The sequence below is a fragment of the Brienomyrus brachyistius genome, chromosome 6 (assembly GCF_023856365.1).
Source record: "Brienomyrus brachyistius isolate T26 chromosome 6, BBRACH_0.4, whole genome shotgun sequence".
NCBI classification, from domain to species: Eukaryota; Metazoa; Chordata; class Actinopteri; order Osteoglossiformes; family Mormyridae; genus Brienomyrus; species Brienomyrus brachyistius.
The window spans coordinates 22698602-22707172 of record NC_064538.1 but is presented as its reverse complement, the minus strand read 5'-3'; positions in this window follow the sequence as shown (position 1 = coordinate 22707172).

Here is an 8571-nt window from a genome sequence, read left to right as displayed (position 1 = left end):
GTTCGCTTACGATTAGTCCAAACTATCTTAAATCCAACAAATAATCCGACTAATCATGAAATCCAATTCTAGCGCGGTTAATTGTTAGCCATTGTTAGCAATATCAGCTGATAACACATTACGCACGGTGCTTTACATATAAAACTCCGTAGCAACACGTCCACAGATAAGTTGGACAGTATAGTGTGTGTCACCGATATAATGAGCCACAAATGAGAAGTAGTGCTTAAACAGATAAAACTACAACTTTCCCTTCTGCTGATAAAGGGCGCAGCCATGTTGGATTCTGAACTCGGGATCCTCTGTGCTGCTCCGAGATATTTCCCGGATCTCCGAGAAATGCATGTCGTCATTTTTGCCTTCAAAACTCGGAATCCAACTCGGAATGCGAGTTCCGAGGGCAAATGGAACGCACCATAAGTGACCAAGGACCCCAGTTTATGGCCAGGTATGCACAAGCCTTTTATCACAGGTTACGACAGGGCATGGTGATGGAAGGACGATCCATGGAATGGTTGCATCAAAAAGGGGTTTATTAAAGAGAACAGAGAAATCAGAAAATAAAGGGACCATGAAGGGTCAAAAAAATAAATGAAATCAGGAAAAATAAGAATCAATTCAAAGTACGAAAAAGAACACAACTAAAGAACAGAACTAAACTGGGAGTGAGACTAGAAACCAAGCACAGCTACAAACAAGCAGTAACAACTACAACGACTGACCAAAGAACAGAATGAGGGCAGACACTTAAATATACACAGACAACAAGGGCTAACAACGGTCAGGTGTGGACCATAGTCAAAATCAACCAATCAGTAAAGGCATGGGACAACAAGAAACAGGTGGAGTAAATTACAATTAACAAGCACTGGAAATTAGGAAACATTAAACACTGAGGCTAACTACACTAAGAGAGACTAGGAACATAAGTACAAGCAAAACATAATTACACGCAGGCACTCTCATTTTCTCCAAGGTGGACCCGGTTAGGGGCTACCATCAGGTTCCAGTACACCACCAGGACATCCATAGAACTGCTGTTGTTACGCCTTTTGGTCTGTTTGAGTTCCTTAGACTGCCTTTTGGGCTCCAGAATGCAGTTCAAACGCAGCTCAAATGTTTGATGGACAGCGTTGTGCGGGACGTGCCTTTTCTGTTTGTTTATTTAGATGGCATTTTTTTTGCCGGCACCATTTTGGATGAACATTACATGAGCAACAATGGGGAATGGCAGCCGCTGGCCTTTTTTAGTCACCAGTTGCGTCCAAATGAGTGTTAGCACAGTGCTTTTGACCGTGAGCTCCTTCGTCTGCCCTTAGCTGTGCGGCACTTCTGCTTCCTGTCAGAAGGGTGCCCATTCACTGCTTTTGTGGATCACAAGCCATTGCTGGCTGCAGTGAGCACATCAGCAGCGTCATTTGGCGTTCGTTTCCAAGTTCATCACAGACATCCATCATGTTGCTGGCAAACACAATGTGGTGGCTGATTGCCTTTCGCGTTCAGTGGTTGGTTCTGTCCACCTCGGTCTGGATTATGCACTAATGGTAATGGACTAGGCAGCTGACAGTGAGATTCAAGGGTTGCGGTCTGCTGACACTGGTCTGCAGCTCCAGGATGTACCCTCCGGTGACGCCTCACTGCTTTGTGATGTCTCAACAGGAACTGTGCAGCCCGTTGTGCTGCATAGCTGGCGGCGTCAGGTTTTCGATGCTGTCCATAGCCTTTCCCATCCCGGATGCAAGGCATCACCAAAAGTTGCTTCCAGCTAGGTTTGCTGAAAAAGGTGGGCTGAAAAAGGACATCCGTGACTGGGCCACTTCTTGCCTTGCTTGTCAGTGCTCTAAGATCCAGCTGCATACCAAGGCTCCCCTGGCTAATTTTGCTGTCCAGGTACGTCGATTTGATCATGTGCATGTGGGTTTGGTTGGTCTGTTGCCACCATCCCGAGGTTACACGCACATTTTGACCATCGCTGACTGAACATCCCGCTGGCCGGAGGTGGTGCCATTATCCTCTACATAGGTGATCGCGTTTCTGTGGACCGTTTGAAGCCAGCCCATTTACAGTAGATTTGCATGCCCCGGTGCCACTCGGCCAGTTTCTTCATAGGGGTCGCCCACGCTGTTCAGTTCCTGCACCGGTACCGGCCCAGGTTGTGCCTGCTACTGTGGGTGATACTGTGAGCAGGTCAGTGTGGGTGATCAGACCCCCTAAGAAGTTGGGTTCCCTGCCTCTGTGAATTCTGAGGGGGCCTGTGTTGCAGTTTCTTAGCAATCAGAATTCTCAGGGCAGATAAGCTCTTAATCTGAAGGCTTGTTTGACTTCCGGTCAGAGTCTTTGGTTTCTTAGCAGCAACCGGATCTACCTCTCTCTCTTCCTGTTGACTTCTAAATAAAATGGTTTCATCTCTTTCATGGGCTAAGCAACTGCCTCCTGTCTCTTCTCTCTCGCCACCGTATAAAGAAAAGTTGTGGCTGGGCCCTGGTCAGTCTCAAACTCATGAGTAGAGGGTTGTCAGGCTCTAAGCTGCACACTCAACCCATTGAGCTATATTGAGCAGGGAAAGACACTAATGGAACACCATATGGGATGGCCGACTCTAATGCATGTCTCTTAATCTGTCCACTGGTTGTCATTCCCAAACTAATGGACAGGATGAGAGAGTCAACCAAGCTATACCGAGGTATCTTCACTTGTACTCTGCGAGTACTCAAACCAACTGGAGCTAGTTTCTGTTGTAGGTTAAGTACACACAGAACTCCCTGTATCATTCCTCCATACATCTTACATAATTTCAGTGTATTTTAGGGTACCAACCCCTGTTTAACCCTTGGGAAATGGGAATGTGCCAGCTATTGACGAGTTCAGCTAGTGGGACAGTCTGAGAAACAGCACACGTCCAGTCATCTCATGCCAAACGAAGACAGAAGATAGCAGCTGATCATCAATGATGTCTCGCTGTGCTCCTCCACCATGGACAATGGATCTGGTTGTCTTCCAGTGGCATCCAGCTTAGTTTTCCAACCTGTAAATTGTCCCCTTGGTACACTGGTACATTTAGTGGATCAACCTAGTTACCCAGTACTTCCAGTTGCCTGGTCAGTACTGCATCTCCCCAGTGTTCCACGTTTTGTTACTGTTCGATACAGCCTGATGCATCCCCTTACCCACTAGTCAGCACCAACACCCTGGCTTGCCATGCAACAATGGACTCCCGAGACAGAATGGCCACCTTCTGCACCTCATTAACTGGGAAGGATACAATCCATAGAAACAATGGTGGGTGCCAGCCCTGGACATTGACCATTGGCAGATTTCCTCTAGCAGCATCTGGACTGTCCTGCACGCAAGACCGCATGGATGTCTCCCAAAGCGATGACTTCAGGCACCTGGTGTCTCCCATAGGGAACTGGGCACTGTGAGCTTGGAGTCTGCTATCTCGCTGTTGTCATGCCCCCGTGTCCGATCGCCGTCACCAAATATTGACAGCTGTGTCTGATTTGGGTTTCATTAATTACCTTGTCTATTTGACTGGTCTAGCTAGTTTTCTCAGTGTAAGGAATTGTTGATAATCCAATTACCGAGCATCTCAGATCCCTGCTTTTCCCTGTGTGCTTAATTCTCCCTTTATATAGTTTACATATGTGACATGCAGGAGATTGTGAATAGTGTTTGAGATTTCATGCCAATATCTGCACGGCCTGGTGGCCAACCTTCACTGATAGCACTTTCCGTCACTAACAGCATAGTGGGAAAGCTGAATTAGCAGAGCAATAATACAGTTGTACATAAAATATTGCAATCTACATAACATAATAGGATGAATGACAAAGTTAAAAAGAGGACAAATTGTTTGTGTGTGTCTGGCTGTGCATCTGTGACCAGGACAGCAAGTCTTTGTAGTGTTTTGAGAGCCATGGTATCCAGGGTAATGCCAGCATACACCACGAAGGAAAGACCATATCCAACAGGAGTAACTGTGGACACAAGAGGTAGCCATCTGAGCGAGATGCCCGGGTACTAACCTGCGCACCTTTACTCTCCTGTTCCCACAAAAATGGTCCATTGGGAGTTCCACAGGGTTAATATTCATCATCGTGAACTGTTGGTCACTCATGCCAATGGCAAGCGTTGGTTTCACTGATGCTAGCAGTGCAAATCTTCGGCTGTGGATGCTGCGTACGCAGAGTGCAACATGGCGGTGGATCAGTAATGGTTTGGTTTGCAATATCATGGTATTCCCTAGGCTCACTCTTTGGTCTATACAAGCATGTCACTGCCAAGGACAACCAAATCATTCTAGAGGACCAGGTTTAGCCAATGATTCAAACATTGCACCCTGAAGATGGTGCCGTGTATCAGGATGATAATGCACCAATATGCACAGTAAGACTGGTGACAGGGTGATTTTATGAACACGAAAGTGAAGTTCAACATTTCCCATGACCTGCACAGTCACCAAATTTGAATATTATTGAGCCACTCTGGGGTGTTTTTGAGGAGAGAGTCCTCTACCAGCATCACGTAGTGACCTGGCCACAGGGAAGGCTCAAAATTCCTCTGGCTACTGTGCAGGACGTGTATCTACCATTCACAAGATGAACTGACTCTGCATTGTCACAAAAGGAGGCCTTTAACCCTACTAATAAGTTATTGAGGTCTAAAAGCAGGTATTCAGGTTCATTGTCCAACCCTTGTATGTGACCAAAGTGATGTGCCTCTACCTGACAGATTTCTGCAGTATCAAAGTCCATGTGTTTTGCCTTGTATTTCATCAGAAATCTAAATAGTATGTTTTTAGGTTGAACCTCTTTAAAATGATTAATGCTAACCTTTGTGCTCTACCATTGATGGGTGATTGTCTGAATAATGCATAATATGACCATTCGGGACAAAAAGATCAGGCTATAATTCACCTGAGGTGAAAGTATCCCTTTGCTTTTCCTCTGCAGCAGCATTGTTACTAAGCAGGAGAGTGGGTAACACACAGGTCTGGGATCAGTTCAGTATGTGTGGAAATGTGCTCAAAACCACCTTTGATAAAATGCTGGCAGGCTCCTCACAGGACATGGGCTTTTCATAGCGCCACACAATGCTGTGTTTTTCTCTTTCAGCCCAGCCTACAATGCCGCACCGGTGTCTAGACCAGCAGTTTGATAAAAATCCTGTCAGATTCCTCACAGGACAGTGTTGCATAGTGTTTCACAATGCAGTGTGTTTCAGTCAGACAAGCTTTTTGTACTCTCCAGATGAGCAAGGTATGTGAGATCTGTTTCCAAGACTGAATGTGTGTATTGATGCTATAGGGAGTGATTACCTGATGTCACACGCTTGGAAGCATGATGGACAGAAAAAAGGACATTACAGCACCAGAAGTAGGAAAAAAAATAAGCTAATCATCAACACAGTGACTGAGTGGTTAACAGACCCTCAGAGCTGAGTCCCATGTGTGGGGAGATTTCATGCCCTCCCTGTGTTGTGTGAGTTTCCTCCTGTATGCAGTCACGCTAATATGCTGCTGCTTCCTGGGGAGAACAGTGACCCTGTACTGCACAAATGGTTGACAGATTGAGAGTTGCAAATTACAGTTTAGGTCAATTTTATTGTCATTATAGTATACAGAGGTACACATATAACGAGAAATGTTACGTGACCCCTAGAACTGGTTCCACAACTTAAAAATAGAATAGTAGGATAATACAATAGTAGAATAGCAAGTAATAAAATGATAGAATAAAAAATGGGATATAAAGTGTGTATAGACATGCAGTAAAGAGGGCTTTCCTGTTTAAGACTGAACAGTTGCTATACTATGCTGTAATACCAAATGTGAGAATCCTGCTCTGGTGAAACTTGACCAGGATCTTCTTAGAGAGTTGGGCCTTCTTCATCTTCTGGAAGAAATAGAGGCATTGTTGGGCCTTATTCACCATAGAGGTTGTGTTGAATGTCCTTGAGAATTCCTCAGTTATGTAGACCCCTAAAGTCAGTAACATATTGCTGAGCTATTGATGTGGATAGGAATGTGGTGGTTACAGGGTCAGTAGTGAGTTTGTTGGTCTCCTGGGTATTGATGAGAAGGCTGTTTGTGAAAGATCATGTTGCAAGGTGCCAGACCTCCTCTCTGTACACCTTTTAACCGTTTTTCGTAATCCTTAATAACGTGTTTGTATTATGGATTGGCACACAGTTGTGGGTGAAGAGTGAGTAAAGGAGGGGGCTAAGTACATTGCCCTGTGGGCTGGAGGAAGCAAAGTTGTCTATCTTAACAGACTGGGATCTGTTAGTCAGGAAATATAACATCCAGCAGCAAAGACTGATGTTGAATCCAATCGGATCAGCTTCTTGACCAACAAGGGATGACAGTGTTAGAAGTGGAGCTGTAACCCACAAACAGCATGTAGATGTGTGTGTCTCTCTTCTCCAGGTGTGACAGAGCATGGTGAAGAGCTTTTTTTTAATATGCCTGTTGATACATTAGGCATATTAGTGCATGTCACTAGCAAGGGGCACAAAGCCGTTTATGTGTATCAGTTTTTTGAAACACTTCACAACTATTGGTGTGAGTGCAATAGGTCTGTAGTCATTCAAGCATGTGACTGGAGTCTGCTTGGGAATGGTGGACCAGTGATGGAGGTCGGACCATTGCCAGGGACAGTGAGAGGTTGAATATGTCCATAAAGACATAACTGAGTTTGTAAACACACTCTAAGAACCAGTCCTGGTACGCCATCTGGGCCTGCTGCTTTATGTGTGCTCACTCTGCAAAGGGAGACCTTTACCTGAGCAGTGGATGAGATCAGTGGCTGTTCATCAGGAGGGGCCAGTAGTTTTATATCTGGCTGTTTTTGTTGAAAATCAGAGCAAACAATTATCTATTTCCTTCTGAGAAGACAAATGCAGTTTAATGTCTTCTACCTCATTAGCCAAAGATCAAAAATTAGCTAGAAAAACCCTTTAGAGGAGAAGCCTGCAGTTAGCGTTCTTTGGCCTTGTGTATGTGCAAGCTCGATTCTTCTCTTCTGCTTATATTCCCGTCTTGGGCTGTGGCACCTTCCAGTTGACTGTGCTGGCCAGTCCATCTCTGGGATCTTTAAGATCGTGGAAGGAACGCCATCAGTGTTGTAAGTAAGTCTATTACAGGTGACTCTGATATTTAAGTTGTTGGTGACTGTAGAATGCTCCTCACACTAGACATGCATGAATTTGGACTAATTAAGCTAAGAATAGCACTGCTCATTCTCAGTGAGTGTGTTGTTTACATCATTGTATGTATAGCATACTAGTCTGGGGATCCCGTGCACTTTTGCCTTGGAACAACTGAGACTGCAGTATAGCTACGGGGGATAATGACCTTAAGAAGAGATAATTGCCACTGGGATGTGAATTGCATGTTTATCTATTTACCTGAACATGCCCTGGGTTAAACTCTAAGTGCAATGGAAGGAAAGGGACTGAAGTTTTGATTGTACTCACTTTAAATCAACCTGGAGACAGTTGTTTACTTGATTGTTTCCCTTGTTTACTTGATCTTGTCTCTATATTGCCTAAATTAATATTTAAAGAACCAAATATAAATCTATGCTGAGATTTTGTGTTTTTACAAAGGAAATTCTGAGCTTGTGTTTTTCTAAATTGTTCTGAAGTCTGAAGATGCAAAGTAATGAGATGGCAGTTTCGCTAGGAGTGAGACCGTATTCTGCTCTCTGCCTGGCTTCAGCTGTGCTGGCAGAGCTGCTGCTGTCTGAAGCTGTTTCCGCATTTCACAGGCAAAGGCAGGGACAGCAAAGAAACAGCTCAAAGGAAGTTTAGCATGAGGCGCTGATGAAACGATGCTACTGGGCTCGTCTTCAGCATGCCTCTGCACCAGGGCAGGTGCTGGGAACACTACACACACACACACACACACCAAACCAGGTAGGCTTTGCAGCTCTGGGAACACATCAAAGGATGATCAAAGTTTATGGTGAATGTAGTGAGTGTGTCAGTGATAAGGCATCTCGTATCACCATAGCTGAATAATAAACTGGTAAATCAGGGAGCACAGCGTTTGCATTGATTTATTAATTAATTGCACTGATTGAGGCCACTTCCAGTACGGCACTGCCGAATGTGAAATGAAGCTGAAACTCTGTGTCAGTGTGTGGATGAGCAGTGGAGTGGAATGGGTTTGAGAGACGGTGACTGTGCATGTAGGGAATTACACAGCTTGGCCAAGTGTCAGTTAGTTCTTCTGTGTACACACGTGTTGTCATGCCTGTGAATGTGCATGTGCGTGTCTGCATACAAGGAAAGCAATGTAGTGCTTCGGGACGTGCACTCTCAAGACACGAGGAGGGACAACCTAATGCACTGTCATGCGGAAGAACCGAAAGGGGAAGAACCAAAAGGGATTATTTTTGGGGAAATGAGACTTGACAACAACAAAGGAAGCGCATGGGGTCAGAACAGGGGAACCAGTCATGGGAGATTAACTACAGCAGGGGAGAATAACAGAAAGACTTACAGGACTTACTGCACAGATGCTGAGAATGACGGGATTGGGGAGCACAGTATGAGCAGACATTGACA